This window comes from Papio anubis, chromosome 19 (genome assembly GCF_008728515.1).
Source record: "Papio anubis isolate 15944 chromosome 19, Panubis1.0, whole genome shotgun sequence".
Classification (NCBI taxonomy): Eukaryota; Metazoa; Chordata; class Mammalia; order Primates; family Cercopithecidae; genus Papio; species Papio anubis.
In genome coordinates this window covers 38,422,079-38,442,672 of record NC_044994.1, presented here as the reverse complement: position 1 = coordinate 38,442,672, position 20,594 = coordinate 38,422,079, and the positions used below count along the sequence as shown (strand labels likewise).

General features: G+C 50.5%; 1 protein-coding gene across 2 annotated transcripts in view; it reads right to left on the bottom strand.

The window, feature by feature from the left end:
* The window catches only part of RNF165 (ring finger protein 165), a 127,988-nt gene that overhangs the window by 77,313 nt on the left and 30,081 nt on the right, over positions 1–20,594 (bottom strand). The window contains exon 1 of one of the 2 annotated variants that reach the window (XM_017951695.3): positions 8,545–8,875. The exons of the other annotated variant lie outside the window; for it this stretch is intronic. The gene's annotated coding sequence lies outside the window, so the exon portion shown is untranslated. Of the gene's footprint in view, positions 1–8,544; positions 8,876–20,594 lie in introns of those variants that run through there. 2 annotated transcript variants of the gene reach the window in all.

The window sequence follows — 20,594 nt, the reverse complement described above, 5'->3', positions numbered from 1 at the left end:
CCAGATGTATTTTAAGAAAGAGGGACCTCCCAAGCCTCAGCTAGGGGCAGAGCTCTGAAGAAGAGCATCTCTGTGATAAAAAGGAAGAGGTATCAAGAATCCCCCAACACACACACACACACACACACACACGTACACACCAGCCTGCGTGTCCCTGGGAAGACTGCACACTACGGGGAGCACCAGATGAGGCCTTGAGCATCCCAGCCCTCTGGGACTCCCGTGCCCAGGTAGTCTTAATAACCAGAGTGGAATTCTAGGTGGAGGGAGGGGTTGGTCAAGTAGATGAGGTTGGGCTGGAAGCAAGGCCAGGGGCAGTGGTCTTGGACAGTAAAAGCCCTACTGTACCAACTCTGTCTTCACCATCTCTGTCTTGAGTTCTCTGGCTAGAATCCCACTGTTTCACCCCCTGACTGCCTCTGTCTGCTGTTAAGAAAAAATATCCAAAACTTTGAAATAAGACAGAAAGAGGACTGTGTGTCCTTTTAAAGTCATGTTACAGCATTGTCTGACAGACCTCCCTGAGAGTCACTGACCTTCCACGGCAACATATAACTTCATTGGACTGACTACTGAGCAGAGCCTGGACTCTGTAAAGTTAGTTGTTATCCTTAGAAAACCAACACGGTGGCCGGGTGCGGTGGCTCATGCCTGTAATCCCAGCACTTTGGGAGGCCGAGGCGGGTGGATCACGAGATCGGGAGATCGAAACCATCCTGGCCAACACGGTGAAACCCCGTCTCTACTAAACATACAAAAAATTAGCCGGGCGTGGTGGCGGGCATCTGTAGTCCCAGCTACTTGGGAGGCTGAGGCAGGAGAACGGCGTGAACCCGGGAGGCGGAGCTTGCAGTGAGCTGAGATCGCGCCACTGTACTCCAGCCTGGGTGACAGAGCGAGACTCTGTCTCAAAAAAAAAAAAAAGAAAAGAAAAGAAACAGAAAAAGAAAACCAACATGGTGCCAAGGATTTTTGTCCAATGGAGAATATAATACCAAAGGTTATGGTTTTACTGTCCTGCTAGACATTAACTAGTCTTTTGTCTAATTTAGCAGCATTATTTTTCCCATTAACATGTATATGTGTATATATATTTTATATATACATATTTTTCCTTACATCCCCTTTTGAACCAGGTGCATCATCCTGCCGGTTCCCTCGTTAGCAACTTAAATAAATCACTATATATTTGTAGAAAAATTATATTTTTCACATTTTGAAATTTTGACTTGATGCCATCTTAGACTGACCCTCTCTGTCTTCATCCCCCAACACCCACTGCCTCCCCTGGGTGGGAGGGGTCTGATGGTATCTCCCTTTTTGGAAGCCATCATCTGGCCATGTCCCCCTGATCCAACCAGCACCTACCCCAGCCTAGGCTAGGCCCTTGGCCTGCTCCTGGCCCAGCGTGCTGAGAAGAAGGCAGACACGAGATGGATGCCATGATCTGGCCAAGCTGGCTCAGCGGGCTAGGGGGTGCCTGAGGTTCCAGACCCGGGGGTGGGGGGAGTGAGTATTAATATGTGCCAAGAAGACTGTGATGCTGTCTTCATAAAATAAGGGGATAGGGCTACATGACCTCATGGTGGTGTCTGGCAGTCTCAAGGCTCTGACGGTCCAGGAGGGATGGGTGCTGCCAGTGACCAAGCTGCTCAGATGCCAGACCTTGCCATGTTTGAAACCCATATAGCCTCTAATTTAAGAACTTAAATTGGGGCCAGGCTTGGCCCTCAGTCTGCTGCCTCTTCACCCAGAGGGGCACTCCATGAGCCTGTCTTTCCCTGCACACAGAGGAAATCACACCTGTATAACTTCAGGGGGCTGTAGTGGACATCAGAGGAGATGGACAATAGACAGAGGCTGGTTGGGAAAATGGGAAACTTAAGTCATGCAAGGCTAACCAAGCCTGCTGGGATTCATGGGGCAGGCAGGGTTTTACTCTCAGTAGTAAGTAAAATAAGCAGTGAGAAAATAAGAGACTGACACTTGGTGAATGTATTGATTTTTAGAACATGCATTGCATACAAGGGGAGGAATTCCTCTTTGTGATGAAAAGAAAACGGTAAACAACTCATCTCTGAAAACTACAGGTTTGCAGACTCAGACCCAGCCAGGACCAACCCAGGGCTCTGAGCTGTGTAGTAAATCTCAAGCTGGACAGAGCCTGTGGGCCATGAGGATCTGACAGCATGGGCCAGGCACGGGTTTCCGCACTGCCTGATTTCCTCCCCAGATGCTGGCCTAAGCAACCCCTGCCTCCATGGGACCTGTCCTTCTCAGCAGGAGGGGAGGATGACAGATGGTCCAGGAGGGATGGGTGCTACCAGCAACCAAGCTGCTCAGATACCAGACCTTGCCAGGTTTGAAACCCTCATAGCCTCTAATTTAAGAGCCTAGCCCCCAAAGCCAACCCGGTTCTACAGATGCCCAGGGTGAGGCAGGAGGGAAGAGAGCATGCGCCATCTGCAAAGTTCGTCTCCCAGCACTGCTATGGGGCTCCTGCGGGGCTCCTGTGGAGCATCTCACCCCTGAGACCTAAGGGAAGGGAGGCTCTGCGGGTGCCTAAGCCAAAGCCTGGGCCAGAGAGCAAGGGAGACACACATCTCTCCAAAGACATCTGCTTGCCGGTATTGCCTGAAAACCCACCTTTGGAGTTCTATTCCTGAGCATCCTTTTTTTTTTTTTTTTGAGACGGGGTCTTACTCTGTCACCCAGACTAGGGTGCAGTGGTGGAATCTTAGCTCACTGTAGCTTCAATATCCTGGGCTCAAGCGATTCTCCCACCTCAGCCTCCCATGTAGCTGGGACTACAAGCACTTGCTATTACGCCCAGCTAACTTTTTTTATTTTTGGTAGTGACAGGGTCTCACTATTGTTGCCCAGGTTGGTCTTGAGTTCCTGGGCTCTAGCAATCCTCCCACCTCAGCCTCCCAAAATGTTGGCACTACAGGTGTGAGCCTCTGCCCAGGCCGCCTGAGAGGCTGGAAGGATGTTTTTCCCTCCCGGAGGCTTCTCTGGAAATAGGACCGTAAGAAGGACAACAAAGGGACTCAATGGATGTCCCTGAGAGCACTGGGTGAGCAGTAGACGGTAGCCAATTGGGACAGACACGGGCTCTGACTGCAGAGGTGAGGCCCAAGAAGCGGGGAGGGAGCAGAGAAGCACCAAATTCTCTTGGCAGGGGTCACTGTTTCTTGGGGCTGAACCTGCTCTTGTGGCCCCAGATGGCAGAACCTGACTCCTCAAAGACCACGGAGGGGACAGCAAGTCCGGATGGAAACTGGGCTTTGGCCACAGAAGACAAAGGCGGTGCCTGGCCTTAACTCCATGCCTGGCTGACAAAAACAGCAATGCCTCCTCGCTTCAGAACAGCGTTGCCGTCTCACTCCACGGGGAGGGCAGAGTGATAACCTTGTCCCCATTTTATAGGCAGAAAAACTGAGGCGCAGTAGAGTGGCATGCCCAGGGCTTCCCCCACACTCCCACACATGGCCGGAGGGTATGAGGCATGCTTTCCTACCCTGGAGTCAAAGGTGCTCTCTATGACAAATGTGCTTCTGAGAGAAGGAACTGGAGCTGGGCTGGCTTTGCTCTGTGTAGCCTTCCTCTGTCCCTGGCCTTCCTTCTCCACTGCAGGGCTGAGACTTGGGAAGGAGAGCTGGGGCGAGTGTGATGGGGACCTGGAGGAAGGGCACCTTGTCCTAGCCCTGGGGGCTGCGGGGAGCACTAGCCTTGCAACCCCTCTTTGTCCTTAGCTAGCAGGCCACTCACAAGCAGACAGCCCAGGTCATGCAGGCTGGGTTCGGGGCTCCAGAATCTCAGATACTGGGGGATGGAGACCTCAGAAGTCCCTGCTCCTAGCTCCCAGCCATAGGAGATTCTCCAGCCCCCCAGCGACGAGCACAACAACTCCCTGAGGCAGCAGCTTCTGAAGGATGAAGCACTAGGACCTGAAGAAATGCAAGTGGCTGGGTCAGAGTTCACACAGGTAAAGCCCTGAGAATGATGCCTGGCACACCACAAGCACTGTGCAAGCATCCACCAAAACTATTCCTACTTTGTTCTTGATGTTGTTATTGCCATTATTACTGTCACTTCCTTCTCAAAGAAACCTTAAGCAAGTTCTTCTGGGCCTCCTTCAGCCCACTGGATGTCCCTTGCACACACTCCCCCAGTTGCCAGAGGAAAAGGCCGACAGCCCCCGTGGGCACCATCTTCCAAGATGCCCTTCCAGGCCCCAGCGCAGGTTCTGCACCAGCTGTGCCAGATGCCACAGGAGAGGAGATTGGCACAGCCAAAAGGCAGCAGAAAGACCATGCAGTCTTCCATTTTATAGCAGAAGAAACCAAGGCAGAGACACGGAGGTAGAGAGGAAGGCAGAGGTTCAAGGCCCCTGCACTCTGCCTCCACTGGGTGGGCAGTTTCTAAAAAGTTTAACCTGACAGCACAGCTCATGGATGGGGAAACTGTGAGGCCAGTAGTCGGGAGGCATTTGGGGGTGAGGTGGCCTCTGCCTTTGGAGCCTCATCTCTTCTCTCACGTTCCAGTTCCATTTAAGATGAAACCAGCAAGCAGGGCAGCTGGCAGCAAAGTCTCAGTGGGCCAAGGACCCTGGGGGCAGGACAGCCATGCAGATGGCTTCTGAAGGTAGGAGTTTAGCAAGGGTGCCCTCTCAGGACTGCCCCTAGGCATCTCTTGAAGGGACCCCAAAACAGATCCCTTGTACCAAACTCCTCTTCCCCTGTCTGTGGTCCTGAAGTCGCATGTCACTTTAGATTCAGAAAGTACATTAGCTCCCCAGGGTGGCTGACTGAACTGGCCACCTCTGGAAAGGCCACACTTTCACAGTTGGTGGGGAGGGCCTCAGGGAGCAAGGAGAAGAATTCTGAAGGTGGCTTCAAAGAGCAACTTTGCCCTGTGAGGCTGGTGGGATGAGAAGGGGTCAAGAGAAAGAAATGAGGGCGGTGCTGTTGGCCAGGCCCAGAAGCCGTCACTGTGTGACCTCAGGTAGGTCACTTAACTTCTCTGGACTTATTCCCTCATCTATAAAATGGACTAGGGGAGGGAAAGTGGGTGTGAGGGTAAGTAGAGGCCTTTAGAATCTGGAAGAATAAGATATAAGCCCTGAAAAGAAACCAGCACTTTGTCTCATGAGATTGATGTGTTCTTCTAAATTTCAAGTTAAGTTTAAGGAGAGGGTTTTGTGTTTGTCAAAGTGGAGACAAGTACGGTCAATAAGCTTAAAAACCTGTGGACTAGATGCACCCCAAAAGAGATTAAAGAGGTTTTCCTTGACTGAGTGATTTGCCAGAATGATAGCGTTTCCAGCAACTCTTATATTACGGGGTAAAATCAGAGTGTTGGGGGGGCCTGGGGGTTCCCGGCAGGGACAATGAGGCCCCCAAGCCTTCCCTTTTCTTCATTGCCCCCAACACCCACACAACCTGGGGAACGGATGCTGGCTGATGCCCTCTGGTGCCTCCCTCCCTCCCTACTCCAGGCCTAATTAGGAGCAGGTGAGCCCTGGAGACAGTGAGGTCCCTTCATTTGACATATGGTTTGTTTCAGCTGCTTATTCATCGGAGCCACACTGGGGAGGAAGAGTGGAAGGTGGGTTAGACAGGAGCCTAGGAGGGTACTTCATAGGAGGGGCACCTCTCTATCCTGCACCCCCTCCCTTGTGTAGCCCCCACCATCCATAGCAGCCCTCCTGCCCCAGAACTTCCTCTTGGATGCTTTATGATGCCAAGTCCCACCCTCTGGCACCCTTTGCCCTAGATATGGTGGCCTGAGCATCACACCCTAAGTAGAACATGCATTTATGGGTTCCTGCCACTCTCTCTGCCCAGAATGCTCTCAACCTTTGTTTATCAAACTCCTATTTCATAAACAGTGGCCCTGCTTGCTGGCCTCATCTTAAATGAAACTGGAACAATTGGACCATATGTCAAATGGAGGGATCATTTGACACCTCAGAGCTTTCTCCAAACTCCCCGAAGCCTTTCCAGTTTGGGTGGTGACTTATAGAAAGCAGTGCAAAAGCCAGCCACTTCTGACGCTGCCCCTCCACAGTGTTCAGGGGAATGAATGTGCTAGAGGACATGCCCCAGACTGAAAAGTCCAGGAGCCTGGATTCTGTCCCTGGTACTGACTCAAACTGCTATGTGGCCTTCAGCAGCCACCCAGCCTCGGTTTTCCCATCTGTAGTATGGGCAAAGGGAAAAACTATGGTGTGTGTAAACTAGAGCTAGGGCACCCAAGGGAATGTGCAGGGACCTTGCCTTGCTTTTGGAAACCACAACCTCAAACTTGCTCCCCCAATATAAATTAATAAACGGTTTGATGCGGGAGATGTGCCTTGGAGCATTAATGCAAGCTGCATTCGATCTGGAAGAGCAGTTAGCTCAAATGCAATCTCAAGGCCATCTTCCACTGGCCTCATCTCTCAACATCTGCAACTCAGCAGTTGTCAAGACCCCTCACCCTCTTCCCAAATGCCTCTTAAACCCGCCCCTCCTCTCCATCATGCACCACCTCTGTTGTGCAGTCCACCCACCATCCATAGCAGGCTTCCTGACCCAGAACTTCTTCTTGGATGTTTGGTAAGGCCAAGTCCCACCCTCCTGTACCCTTTGCTCTAGACATGGTGGCCTGAACATCACACGCTAAATAGACCAGGCATTTATGGATTCCACCCACTCCCTCTGCCCAAAGTGCTTTCAACCTTTGTTTATCAAACTCCTATTCATCTCACGATGCCCCATCGCATAGCAACTCCTCCCTGAAGCCCTTATTGATCTCTCCTGTCTTTGCCCTTAGGCAAAATTTATGACACCCTCCTCTGATCTCCCATACATTGGTTCATAGAGCCTTCATATGTGCCTCTCGCTTTACCTGATACTCTCTCCCTGGCTCCCTAGCTCAACCTCCATTCCTTCATCTAACAAAATACTTCTGTCCTTCAGGGCATGTCTCCCACACTGCTTCCTCCCAGAAAACCCCCTCCAGCCATTTGTTGCCCCTCCTATGAAACACCCTCCTATGGGTTCTCAGGATGCTCCACACAGAGCCATTAGGGAGCTGTTACTGCTTTTTATTCATCTGTTCTCCTGGCCTCACTGAAGGACACACATCATTGTGTGTCTAGCGCAATGCCTGACACATAGCGAGTTCCCATAAATACTTGTTGAAGGAAGGGAGAGAAAGAGGATGACACGAACTGTCAATCTCAAGTTTCCCATCTCAGCTTTATGCAATTCTTTTCATTAAAGGCTATTTGCTAAAGATGTGAATTTAAAAGGGGTACTTCTTCAGATATTTCATATGAATATATTTGCAATTCAAATAATCCATGGTCAGGCCATGTGCTGATTGGAGTTCCGATGCAGTCACCGTATTCAAACCTCTCCTAGTACATGTAAGATGCATTGCTGCCTCCTCCTAGGTGCCTGGCCATGCCCTGAGGCAGGGGCTGGGTTTTGCATCTTTGACTCTCTCACAATCCCTGCACATAAAAGATTCTTGGCCAGGTGCGGTGGCTCACGCCTGTAATCCCCACACTTTGGGAGGCCGAGGCAAGCGGATCACAAGATCAGGAAATCAAGACCAGCCTGGCCAACATGGTGAAACCCCATCTCTACTAAAAATACAAAAATTAGCCAGGCCCGGTGGTGTGTGCCTGTAGTCCCAGCTACTTGGGAGGCTGAGGCAGGGGAATGGCTTGAACCTGGGAGGCGGAGATTGCAGTGGCTGAGATTGCACCACTGCACTCCAGCCTGGGCATCAGAGCGAGACTCTATCTAAAAAAATAAAAATAATTTTAAAAAAGATTATTAAACTAACTTCAAATAAACTGAACTGAGGCCCCCAAAGAAATTTATTTTCAAGTCACAGGAGCATAATTTTACAACATCCCACAAAATCTGGTCTAATAGTCCAGAGCACAGGTGGGGTCTGAGTCCCATCAGGGGGCCTTCCAAACATCCCTGACAAAAGTATCTCCACAAGAGGCTGCATCTTCTGTTTCCTTTATGCTTGTGCTTCTCCTCTCCACCTGCCAAGAACAAAGTTCAAAACTAGGCAGTCCAGGGCCACACCATGGCCTCTACCACATCCTGACTGTTGTCCTGGCCATGCTCCTTAACCACATGGAACCTCAGTTTTCCTGTCCATTAAGTGGGCATCCTAACATTTACCTCACAGAGATTCTTGACACAGAGAAAGTACCCAACTAATGTCAGGCCCTTGCACACTATGTGTTGATTTTAGAGAGAACTGAAAGTGAACAGGAAGGAGAGGTGACCGTTTTGCTGCCAAGGCTCTTAAGAAGCCAGGAGCCTAATAACAGGTGCCAAGAGGAGCCCCTCAGTCACAGGTGAGGGTGACACTCAGAGCAGCTGAGGCTTGCTGTGACGACCCCAGGCCCAGCTCTGTTCTGAGCCCTTCACACTCACTGTCTCATCTCACCCTCAGGCCACCGCCTGAGCTATTATCATCCACTTCATAGATAAGAAAATGGAGGCAAAAGAAGATGAAGTCACTCACCCAAAATTGTACAGTTTCATCAAAGGCAGGGACTGAGCCTATTTTGCTATTTCCCCAGCCCTTAGCCCAGGGCCTGGAACTCTGATCAACCTTCAATTGTTTGATGTAAGCACAGTCCATGGTTGCCAGGAGGGATTGGAGGGACACTCAAAAGGGCTTCTGCCCTATGTGCTGCTCCCACCTCAAAATATTGCCCCCACTTTTCCTGTCATGGGGTCTCACCTTAACATAAAGTTGCTGGGAACAAGAGAATTCCCAGGATGCATAAACCCATGCAGCAGCTCATATAACGGTGCAATTCATACAAGGAGCTAAGGAAATGGAAGCCAGGACAATTTATTATTATTATTATTATTATTATTATTATTATTATTATTTGAGACAGAGTCTCACTCTGTCACCCAGGCTGGAGTGCAGTGGCACAATCTCAGCTCACTGCAACCTCCACCTGCCGAGTTCAAGCAATTCTCCTGCCTCAGCCTCCCAAGTAGCTGGGATTACAGGTGTGTGCCACCATGCCCAGCTAATTTTGGTATTTTTAGTAGAGACGGGATTTTGCCCTTGTTGCCCAGGCTGGTCTTGAACTCCTGGACTCGAGTGATCCAACCACTTCGGCCTCCCAAAGTGCTGGGATGACAGGTGTGAGCCACTGTATCCAGCCAGGACAAGTATTTTTGATGAAAGGGAAAGGAACTGTCCAGAGTCAATATATAGATGTGGCCAGTGACAGCACAAGAGACTGATGCCAGGGCGGCCTGGAAGGAGCCTGGGGCCTCTGAGGTCAGGGGAAGTTGGGAGGGGGCCAGAAGAGACTCAGGCAGATGCAGATAAAGCCTGCCTGGGTGAGGTTTGCGGGAAGAAACCCCAAATCCCCCGGCAAAGCATGCTTGTGCTTCTCTCTGGTCCTCCCCCTGTGTTAAAAGGGCCTGGGGCCTGGCTGGGGCCCAAGACCTGAAGAGGACATTTAGGAGGGAAGCCAGGAGGGCAGTAGGGAAGGGAGGCAACTGGGGAGGCCCTCAGGGCCAGATGTCGGACTCAAGGGGCTTCTCACTCATGACCCACATCAATCAAATCGCCCCCTCTCTCTGGGCATGCAGGCCCTTCCATCCCCGGGAAGGGTCTCCAGGAATGCCAGGGTTAGGGTGAAGGGTCTCTAGCCTCCCCAATTCAGCCAGAGCCTTGCTGCTTTGGTGTGCTCTATTTACTACACCTCCATATGAGACTCTGTTTGAAGGGGGAAAAGATGGGGAAAGATTCCATTGCTTTTTTTTTTTAAGTTTAAAAACCACAGAATTAGAGCAAAAGAGAAGGCATAAAGCCACCTGGCTGGGGTGAAATCCTGACACAGGGTGCAGCACAGGTGAACCCTGAAGACGTTCTCCCGAATGAAATAACCCAGACACAGACGGACAAGCACTGTGTGATTCCACTGACATGAGGGGCCTCGAGTGGTCCAATTCATCGAGACAGAAAGTGGAATAAAGGCTGCCAGGGGCTGGCGGGAGGGGAATGGGGAGTTCGCGTCTAATGGGGACAGAGTTTTCATTGGGGTAGGTGAGAAAGTTCTGGAGATGGATGGTGAAGATAATAGCACAGCAATGTGAATGCAGCTAATGCCACTAAACGGTGGCACTTAATGGTCAAAATGGCAAATCATACATTATGCATATTTTCCCACCATAAAAATTCATTAATTAAATAATTGAAAAAAAAAAAAAATATTTTGGTAAAAAAAAAAAAAAAAAAAAGCCTTCCTTGCTGGCCCCTGAGTTTCTCTGGACTCGTTCAAGCTGCCTGGGCCCCGGTCTTCTTGTGTGTGAGAAGTTTCCATAAGGGGACCCCTGGTGGGGAGGGGAGGTGGGGGACAGGGATGACAAGAATGCCCCAGCCTGGCCCTGCTCCTGCCGCAGGAAGAAAAGAACACCAGGAGTAATTAGAAACATGAGGGGCCTGGGTTTACCATGGGAACCGCAGCATGGGCGCCACACAGCCCCTTTGTCGGAGCAACTGTCCATCTGCTTCTGGGAAAACAGGCAGCTGCCAGGAGGGCTCAGGGGCACGGGGTCTGGCGTGGAGGGTAGCAGGGGGGTCTGAGGGCTAGCGAGCCCCAGCTCTGCCTTTCTCGGGCTGCACGATCTGGCCTAGGCACTGAGCCCATCTGAACTCTGCTTCCCCACGTGTAAGATTCAGATAACAATTCCCCCAAAGCCTGTAGAGATCCTGGGGAACGCCCTGTCCTAAGAGCCATAAAGTGCCATTTACACACCTGTGAGCCTCTGGTGGGCTACCCCTGGAGCTCGAGGAGCCAGTGTGGGGGCACTCAGCTCTCAGCCTCAAGGTCACTGGGGATCTCTAAAGCCCTCAGTGTCCAGGCACTGTGCTGTCACTTTCAACTGGGTCATCAACAGCCAGAGACATCATTGCAGTGACCTGCTCCCCGGGATGCACCCAGGCAGGTCAGTCCTTCCACAGCAGGACACTGTGGGGCACTGTCAAGAGTCTTGCAGAGACCCCACGACTCACTGGGTGACTCTTGCCCAGTTCCTCTTGTACCTGGCAGGCCAGCCGCCTTCCAGATGACTGTCAAGATGAAGGGCAGGAATGGAATCTTAGAAAGCACTGGGCAAGCTCTGTGGAAATGCACAGTGTTACTCTCTCTCTGGCCTTTGGCTAGGCATTAGCCTTGCCAGTCCAAGACCCAGGGATCAAGCTCAAGGCCCCAGAGGTCCATGAAGGAGGTGACACTCTGGCAGGGCCTAGAGAATGGGGCAGGAGGCCCTTCTGCTTACCTGGGTGTGTGATGAGAGGGATGAGGGAGCCCTCTGTTTACCAGTTACCTTTGGAGTTTCTAGCCTACCCTTTGACATGTCCTCCAATGTGTGCACATGCACACGCGCACATACATGCACACACACCCACTTGTGCACACACACCCACTCGCCCTCACACACACACTCGCACACACACACAGAGCTTCCGGTTTCCCAGCAGGAGGGTCCCCCTCCCCGAGTGAGGCCGATGATGGTGCTATTAGGAGGCTGTGGGAAAAGAAGGGAGAAGTGGAGGCCCCAGTGGTGAGCAAGCTCATTGTTCCTGTGCCCCAGGAGGCTTCCCGGACACCACACAACCCTTACATAATAGCACCGCAGTGTGGTTAGAATAAAGGAAATGTATGGATTTTGGTGCTCTCAAAATGTATGGGGTTTAACAAGTAAGGATAAAACAGCCTGGCCACAGGCAACAGAAGCTTTTTGTTCCTATTAGCCAGAGCCCGAGAAGGCTCAGCTCCCTCCTCCTGCGTCTCTGCCCCCCAATTCTAACAGGAAACCCCCAACCCGTCAGGTCAGCCCCTCCCATTGGAACCCAGACACCTGCCTGTGACCATGGTCGTGTGTCCTCACACGGTGTCACTGCCTTCCAGGCCTGCAACAAGCTAGAATGTGGGGTGAACTGGAAGGGGGCTTACTAAGGTGGCCTCATGTGGAGTTCATTGAGATGACAATGATGCACTTTATGTCACTATTTTCAGGCTGCCCTAGGCACTATTTCACTGGGTCCTCATGCAGCCTCTGGGAGGGGTAGCGGTGGGTTTACTACTCTCAGCTGAGCACTCGTGGGACCGAGGCAGGAAGAGTGAAGTGACTTGCCTCAGGATGCACAGCAAGTGGGTGGCCGGATGAGTGCAACAACTTACCACCACATCTCAAACCGGGCTCTCTCCAGAATACTATGCTGCCACCCTGATAGCATCCTCAGGAGGGCCCCATGGAGGACGCTTGAGTGCCTCTGACCTTGGCAGTATTGAGGTATGGCCCCATCTAGTTCCTGAGGCCTTGCAGCCAACCTCCAGCCACCAGCACTGTCATCAGGGTTCATGTCTGTGTGGATGCCAGTCCATTTCTTCTACCCTAAAGGAACTGTGGGCCTCATCTTCAGGACATCTCCTGATGTGGCCCATCCAGGACCCTATAGTCAACTCTCAGAAGTGACATGGGACCAAGTCTAGTATGTTGGGAGTCAGTATTTAATAAACAGCTGTTGGTTGAATGAATAAGAGTAAACAACAAATCCGTGGGTGTCCCAGCCTATCTATAAGTCTCTCTGAGCAGCGAGGATGCTGCAGTACAATAGAAAGGGCCTCGGACACAGGCAAACTCTACCTGCCACTTTGTCACTGTTTGACTTTGACCCAATCACTGGTCTCTTGGTCCTTGGTCTCCTCATCTGTATCACTGGGAAGAAAGTCCACCTGAAGCTGGGAAACACCAGTGCTTCTCAGGAGGGTTCTCAAACCATTGTTTCAGCTCTTATTTCCCAGAGAGGCTTATCATCAATACTAACAGCTGCTGTCTGCTGGGTACCAGGTGCCCAGGTGGGGGCTTCATGCCTAGGATAGCATCCAACCTTCTTAAAGATCTTGTTTGCTCAAAATCCTCTTTTAGTCAGAAATGCTTTTAAAATGTCCAATCTCCTTTAACTTCTCCCTTAACCAGAGAACCTCACTGAGTCTCTCTGAGATGACTGAGAATCCAGTCAAGGCCTGGGTCATCCCTGTGATTGGGTTGCATTGTCAGAGCCTCCTTGCTGGCCTAGGCTGCCCTTCCTCCTCATCAGGCCCCGTGACCCTACTTGCAGTGGGCCATCTCGTTGGCCAGGGGCATGCTGGGCTCCTGTCTCCCATGACCTGCTGAGAGGGTTTGGCTGTGTCCCCATGCAAATCTCATCTTGAATTGTAATAATCCTGAAATGTCAAGAGCAGGACCAGGTGGAGATAATTGAATCATGGGAGCTGTTTTCCCTATACTGTTTTCATGGTGGTGAATAAGACTCATGAGATCCGATGGTTTTATAAATAGGAGTTCCTCTGCACACACTCTCTTGCCTGCCGCCATGTAAGATGTGCCTTTGCTCCTCCTTTGCCTTCTGTAATGATTGTGAGGCCTCCCCAGCCATGTGGAACTGTGGCTCTTTTTCTTTATAAATTACCCAGTGTCAGGGACGTCTTTATTAGCAGTGTGAGAACAGACTAATACAACTCCTCTCCCCCACAATGTGCCCATCCTCCTTTTCCTGTACCTGATTCCCATTGGCTTCCAAAGCTCATGCTGACCTCACACTCCCTGAGCTCCAACAGCTGGTGGGATCTTGGCCTTCAAAATCTCTCTGGGATGGCCTTCTGCCTCCTCTCAACCTCTGTCATATCACAAATGTCCATTGGGTCTTGCCACCCCAAGAGTGGCTCAAGAGAATGAGGACAGAGATGGTATCTTATTCTATTCCTTGATTCCCTTAGCATTTGGCATGGGGCAGTCTGGGGAGGCTGGTAAGTTTAAGATCAGACGTGAGAAGGGTGGCAAATAGTGATGACTGCCACCTGGGACCAGACACACTCTTGGATCCTGAGTCTGAACACGTTTTCCCTATAGCCAAGGATGGAAACGTCATTCCTATTCATCACAGACCCTGACTGGGGAGCAGGGTCTCCCCAAACCTCCTTCTCCTTCCACCTCAGCTCATGGGAACTAGACTTGTGTAAAGAATTGGTTGAGGACATCGCTCTGCAGACTGATTTCCCTGCTTCTAATTTTGGTTCAGCACCTTACTAGCCTTACCTTGGACAAAATGATTAGCCCTTCAAGGCCTCAGTTTTCTCATCTGTAAGTTGAGAATAACGATGTTTCCCCTCCCCTGCCTATAGAGATGATGGTAAGGATATCACATGAACACCTTAGATGGGCCTGGTCCAGTACAGTCCTCACAAATGGTAATTTCTATTCTATATATTCCTTCTATCAAAGCAGGGAAGGAAGTGGGGAGCCAGATTGGTAGATGAGCCTGGAAAGAGATGCTCAGAGGGAAGAGGAGCAGCAAGGCCTTTCTCAGCTCCTTCACCTTGAGGGGTCCACAGGCAGCAAGAAGCTCTTCTGGCCCCCAGAGTCCCCACCAGAATCATCACCAAGTCCAGGGTGCGTGTGTGTGCATGTGTGCATGTGTGTGTGTGGTGTGTGGAGGGCCAGCAGCTCTCCCAAGAGTGGTTTCTTGGTGTTAATTTATAGCAGATGTGCTCAATGGGCCCTGGGCTCTACCCTAATACCAAGATCTCAAGAGGAAAAGCAAGCAATGGCTCTCTCAACCTCTTGAAATGTGCAAGCAAAGTCTTATTTTGTCTATTAGAAATGGGAAAAGGGTGTATGGGATGAGAGGAATAAGGAGCCCTCTGTTTATGAGTTACCTTTGGAGTTTCTAGCCCACCTAAAGCAAAGTAGAACTAAATGAGATAGGCTAGAAAAGTGCCCCCACCTCCAACAAGGAGCTGTCCCCAGGCCAAAGTTTTCTGGCTACATTGTGTGTTAGGGAGTGGGAATGGAGAATCCCGCCCTGCAAACCTAAAGCAACACCTCACTGACCAGCAGACGGATTCTGAGGCATTTCTCGTCCCCTGACTCCCTTCACTTCACAACCAGGCCTTCAACATTTCCCAGAAGCTGGCCTGTCTCACCTCTTCTTCCCAAGTCAATCAGCTTCCTCCCTGTCCCGTCCTCTCCCACCTCCCCACCACCCCAGCACACACACACCAGGATTCTACAACACCCTCTGCTCAGCCTTATCCCCCTGCTCCTCCAGCAAATCCCAGCTCAGGCCACCCTGCCTCAGCCAGCCCATCTTGATGATGGATGCTGCCATCTTGAACCATCCTTCAATTGGCTGCTGGGTATCTGGAAACAACCAGTTTCTTCTAGATACAACAAGCTTCTTGTCCACAGAGCATCCACACAGTGGAAAACAAAAACATGGCCTTTCAGATCAGAGAGGATCAGATTCAAATCCTGGCCTACCATTTATTGGTTGAGTAAACTTAGGCACATAGATTAATTTCTCAGGATCGTGAATCCTTAATCTCTGTATAGTAACACTTAAACCACATGAAATCCAAGTAAGTACCATAGTGCCTGGCACATAGAAATGATGACCGTAAACATTCACTAAGCAATTACTGTGTGTCATGCACTGTTCTAAACACAATGTGTGCTAACTCATCTAAATTCCCCCAACCACCCTATCAGGTAGACACTGTCATCATGCATTTGAAACATGAGGATATGGAGGTTCAAAGACGTTCAATGACTTCCCCAAGGTCCCACAGCAAGTGAACGGCAAGGCTGGGGTTTGAACCCAGGCATTCTTGCTCTAGGCTCTAACCCTGACCATTGTGCTAAACTTTCAGTGTGTGCTGCTCATGTTTTGATTCTCAGCCAGGCTTAGGTACACAGTAAGCACTTCATGATGCCTTGCACAACTGAATAAGACTCAACTCCACAGAGCTGTCCTGAAAAGAACAGAGTTGAATTGCCTCAGAAGATCCGGCTGGCTTTCCCTAAATGGCCAGTGGGATTGGGAACACAAAACCCAGGCCAAGCTTTGACCAAGGTGACCTGGGCACACACAGACCCACAGGGAAGTGGAGTACTCATGGGCTTCTTCCAGCTCCTCTATCTCATGACCAGGCACTATTCTGGAAGTCTTTGTTTCCCACCCAATCATCCTGGGGGTTTCGGGTGATCATATGAGCAGGGGGTGGAGGCAGAAAGGGAGGCAATGGGGGAAGAGCGAGTGCTTAAACCCACATATTTTATTCTTTATTTAGGCTTCCATGTCCCAAGCCAATCTCAGCTAACACCAGGCAGGCCTAAACTACGCTTCCAGGATGAACGCATTTAGTGAACTTCCAATAAGCTTAGCCTGGAAAGGATGTTTTTGCTCAAGCACAAAGTCTCATGGAGGTCCGAGGAAGCAGATGAGGTCTAGAGCTGTAGTTTTCCACCATTTGTATGCATCACAATTACCCATGTAAAGTCTCAAACCCAATCTGAGATTCTAATCCATGGTTCTGGGGCCAGGCCCAGGAATCTGCATGTTTAACAAGCCCCTCCCAGCTGGGGGTGCTGCCGAGGCCACCACACTTGGAGACTCACTGGCCTCAGATGATTCTCAACCGTAACTGGGCAATCAGAATCAATGGAGGAAGGTGGTTCAAAGTACAAATGCTTGCACCACCCCACACCAACTGCAATGAATATCCAAAAGCAGAGCAGAGAAATCTGAATTGTCTCAAGCACTGAAGTGATTCTGACACTCAAGAAGGCTTGAGAACCATACCTCTAACCTAACATTCAAGGGATCTTGGCTCTGGTCTTGACTGAAGCACAAAGTCACAGGCTGCTGGTGGGGACACCAAAGCCAGTTTGGTAGAGTACGTTGCCAAAAGTCATATAAATACAACTTGTTTCATGCCAGAAGCTTTAGGCAATGTGGGTTTTAAGACCCAGGTTATAGTCCACCTCTTCACTGAGACAGCCTGATTATGAGGGCACAAGGCAATGGGTCCAGTAGACCCACCTATCGTTCAATAACCAATTCTACCCTGCCTCAAAGAATGTCAATGCAAGGCTTTGGCACAAATGAACAGAACCAGAGCCATTTCTTTTCCAAGAAGGAGACAGCTTCTTTTTCAGGTCACTACCATGGACAAATTGTTTCCTACCTCCCACACTGAACATGAATGCAGTCCTCCAATTTGTGCTCAGATTATTCTAAAAATCACTGAACTATTGACTTTTAAAGCAGATGGAAACCTCAGAGGTCATCTGGTCTACCCTATACCTGGAGAGCCAGGTATGACAGCCAGGATGGGAGGGGGAGCAGAATTGAACCAGTTAAATAAGAAGCTAAATATTTCACAAGGCTCTTGGAAAACCCCCAAAACTCTTCATCTGTAAGAAGAGATCCCACATCCCCCAGCAGATGGGCAGCCGGTAGGAGCTTTTCATCCACCCAACTCCAGTGTCTTCCTGTTGTGTTTGCTTTACGAGGTCCATAACGTTATTTTGCTTTGTGATTTTTTTTTCTTGGAAACTAAGTACACGATGAATTTCCTCTTGTGAATCTCAGGAGTCCAACAGGATGACTGGGCCCTAAGCCAGTGTTAGAAAATCTGTTCCTTCCAGCAAGACACAGAAGACCTTTCGCTAGACTTGGATTTTTGCTCAAGACTGTTTTGTTTGCTGTGGTTTCCCTAGTACCTAGCACAGTGCCGGACTTATGGCAGGCAGTCCACATGTACGTGTTGAGTAAATAAATGAATGAGCATGTGAATGAATAAAAGAATGCACCTAATCTCAGGACTAGGAAGGTCAGAGAAAAAGCTTTCGTGGCGGAGCTACATTTAAGCCTTCCTCAAAAGAAACACCTTGCTCCCAAGTTTAAAACTTTTCAGAAATTCTACTATTCCTCTCAGCCATGACTCTCGTCTTTAAGGACCACTGCACTGTGAAGAAGTTCTAGAAATTCTGCACTGCTAGGCACTGCCATTTACTAAGGGCAGAAGAAAACCAGTGAGCAACTGTCCATGACTCCTCACCAAGTTGTCTGGGCCTCATCATAAAATGAGTATCTGAGTGGGGTTATTTGGGAGAATGAGAAGTCCTCTGTGGGGGCTGGGCTGGGCTTGTGGAGAAGGGAAAGGTCATATTGTCAGCTGTTCCCAGCTGTCTCCCCCTAACCTGCCAGAGGGCTTAAGCCTATATCACAAGAGTTCTCTCTCTCTCTCTTTTTTTTTTTTTTTGTTTGAGATGGAGTTTCTCTCTTGTTGCCCAGACTGGAGTGCAATGGCGCGATCTCCGCTCACTGCAACCTCCGCCTCCCGGGTTCAAGCGATTCTCCTGCCTCAGCCTCCCGAGTAGCTGGGATTACAGACATGTGCCACCATGCCCGGCTAATTTTGTATTTTTAGTAGAGATGCAGTTTCTCCATGTTGGTCAGGCTGGTCTCACACTCCCGACCTCAGGTGATCTGCCTGCCTCGGCCTCCCAAAGTGCTGGGATTACAAGTGTGAGCCACCGCACCTGGCCAAGAGTTATCTCTTAATTAGACCCCACTTTGCACTGATCCTCCATTGTCTGTTCACAAGATGTGGCTTTTCCTTCTCGGGATTTGAACTTCCTTCTGAGTGACCCCCATGTTTCCATCTCCCCTGCAGTCATTCCTACCCTTGCCCACACCCTCACTCTCATGCAAATCTAGCCACAAACCTGGAGCTTCCCTACTGAATGAGGATGTGGAAACCCAGCAGCAAAGTGAGATGTCCCACTTTGGGAGGCCGAGGCAGGCAGATCATGAAGTCAGGAGTTCAAGACCATCCTGGCCAACATTGTGAAATCCCATCTCTACTAAAAAATATAAAAAATAGCTGGGCATGGTGGCGTGTGTCTGTAATCCCAGCTACTGGAGAGGCTGAGGCATGAGAATCGCCTGAACCCAGGAGGCAGAGGTTGCAGTGAGCCAAGATCACAGCACTGCACTCCAGGCTGGGCAACAAAACAAGACTTGGTCTCAAAAAAAAAAAAAAAGAAAAACAGTGAGATGTCCAAGATCACAAAATGAGAAAGTCACCCAGCCAGACCTCAGACTTGGGGCTCTGCATATCAAGAGCCAGATTCTTCGACGCCGGGCACAGTGACTCACGCCTGTAATCCCAGCACTTTGGGAGGCCAAGGCGGGCGGATCACGAGGTCAGCAGATTGAGACCATCCTGGCTACTAACGTGGTGAAACCCTGTCTCTACTAAAAAATACAAAAAATTAGCCAGGCGTGGTGGTGGGCGCCTGTAGTCCCAGCTACTTGGGAGGCTGAGGCAGGCGAATGGTGTGACCTGGGAACCAGAGCTTGCAGTGAACCAAGATCGTGCCACTGCACTCCAGCCTGTGACTCCGTCTCAAAAGAAAAAAAAAGAGCCAGATTCTTGTGAAGACATAGGTACATCTGTTCATTAGTGGAGAAGAGGCTCGTCCAGAGACTTCTAGAGACAGACATAGGTCATCCCAAAACAGACCTCCTGGACTCTTGACCCTGCATGACCCTGAGTCAGGGAGTGTGGGGTAGGGACCACTGACTGGGGGCTTGGGTCTCTGAAGAGCCCACGTGGGAGCCTCAAGGTCTGAGCTTAGGCCACTCCCTGCCATCCACACCCCCTCCCCTTCAGCCAGGTCAAGTTCCAAAGAGCAACTCTACTCTCCCTCCTCTAACAAGAAGGCAGGATGCTGCCTGGAGAGGACATGGCAGAGACACAGGAAACGGTGATCAAGCAGGAATATCGGGAGAACCAGAAACTTATAGGGAATTAGAAGCAAGGGAACTCCCAGAGTTCTGTTTCTCCTGTCACAGAGGAAGAAACAGAGCCCTGAGAGTCTAGGAGAGACCCAGCTGGGACCAGAGGGCCAGCTCTCCTGAGTCCTGGGCCAGGGCTGTTTTCTACCCTGAAGTTCCAGTAAAGCTGGGCAGAGTCAGCTGCCTGCTGAGGCCCCAAGCCCCCTGCCCAGAGAGCAGGAGCCCAGAGATCCAGTGGACCTGACTCTTCTGGGGGTTCTATGCCCTCGGTGGCCGTGCGGTCTTCAGAAAAGGCCACCCTCCATCAGTATGTGAGCACAGATGGGCAGAGAGAGCCTCAGGACAGGAGTGTCCTGAGCAGCCATGTGAATCACCGAAGGAGAGGCTGCGGTGCCTCCTGCCTCGCTTTTGGCCACATCTGAAGAAAACAAAATCCAGCTATAAACCAATCCTAAAATCTAGGCATCAGGCAATAGATGTGAGGGCTTTTCCAGTTAGAGGGGTGGTGGCCTGAAATGACATGTCCGGTAGTCACCTCACCTGTGCACGTTCAGCATCGCGAAGGATCCTCTGGGGAGCCCACAAAATGAGCCCCTCTCCAGTTACTTTAGAATGCGTGTTCTATGACTTCAGAGCTTTTTTTTTTTTTTTGAGACGGAGTCTCGCTCTGTCACCCAGGCTGGAGTGCAGTGGCCGGATCTCAGCTCACTGCAAGCTCCGCCTCCCGGGTTTACGCCATTCTCCGGCCTCAGCCTCCCGAGTAGCTGGGACTACAGGCGCCCGCCACCTCGCCCGGCTAGTTTTTTGTATTTCTTAATAGAGACGGGGTTTCACCGTGTTAGCCAGGATGGTCTCGATCTCCTGACCTCGTGATCCACCCGTCTCGG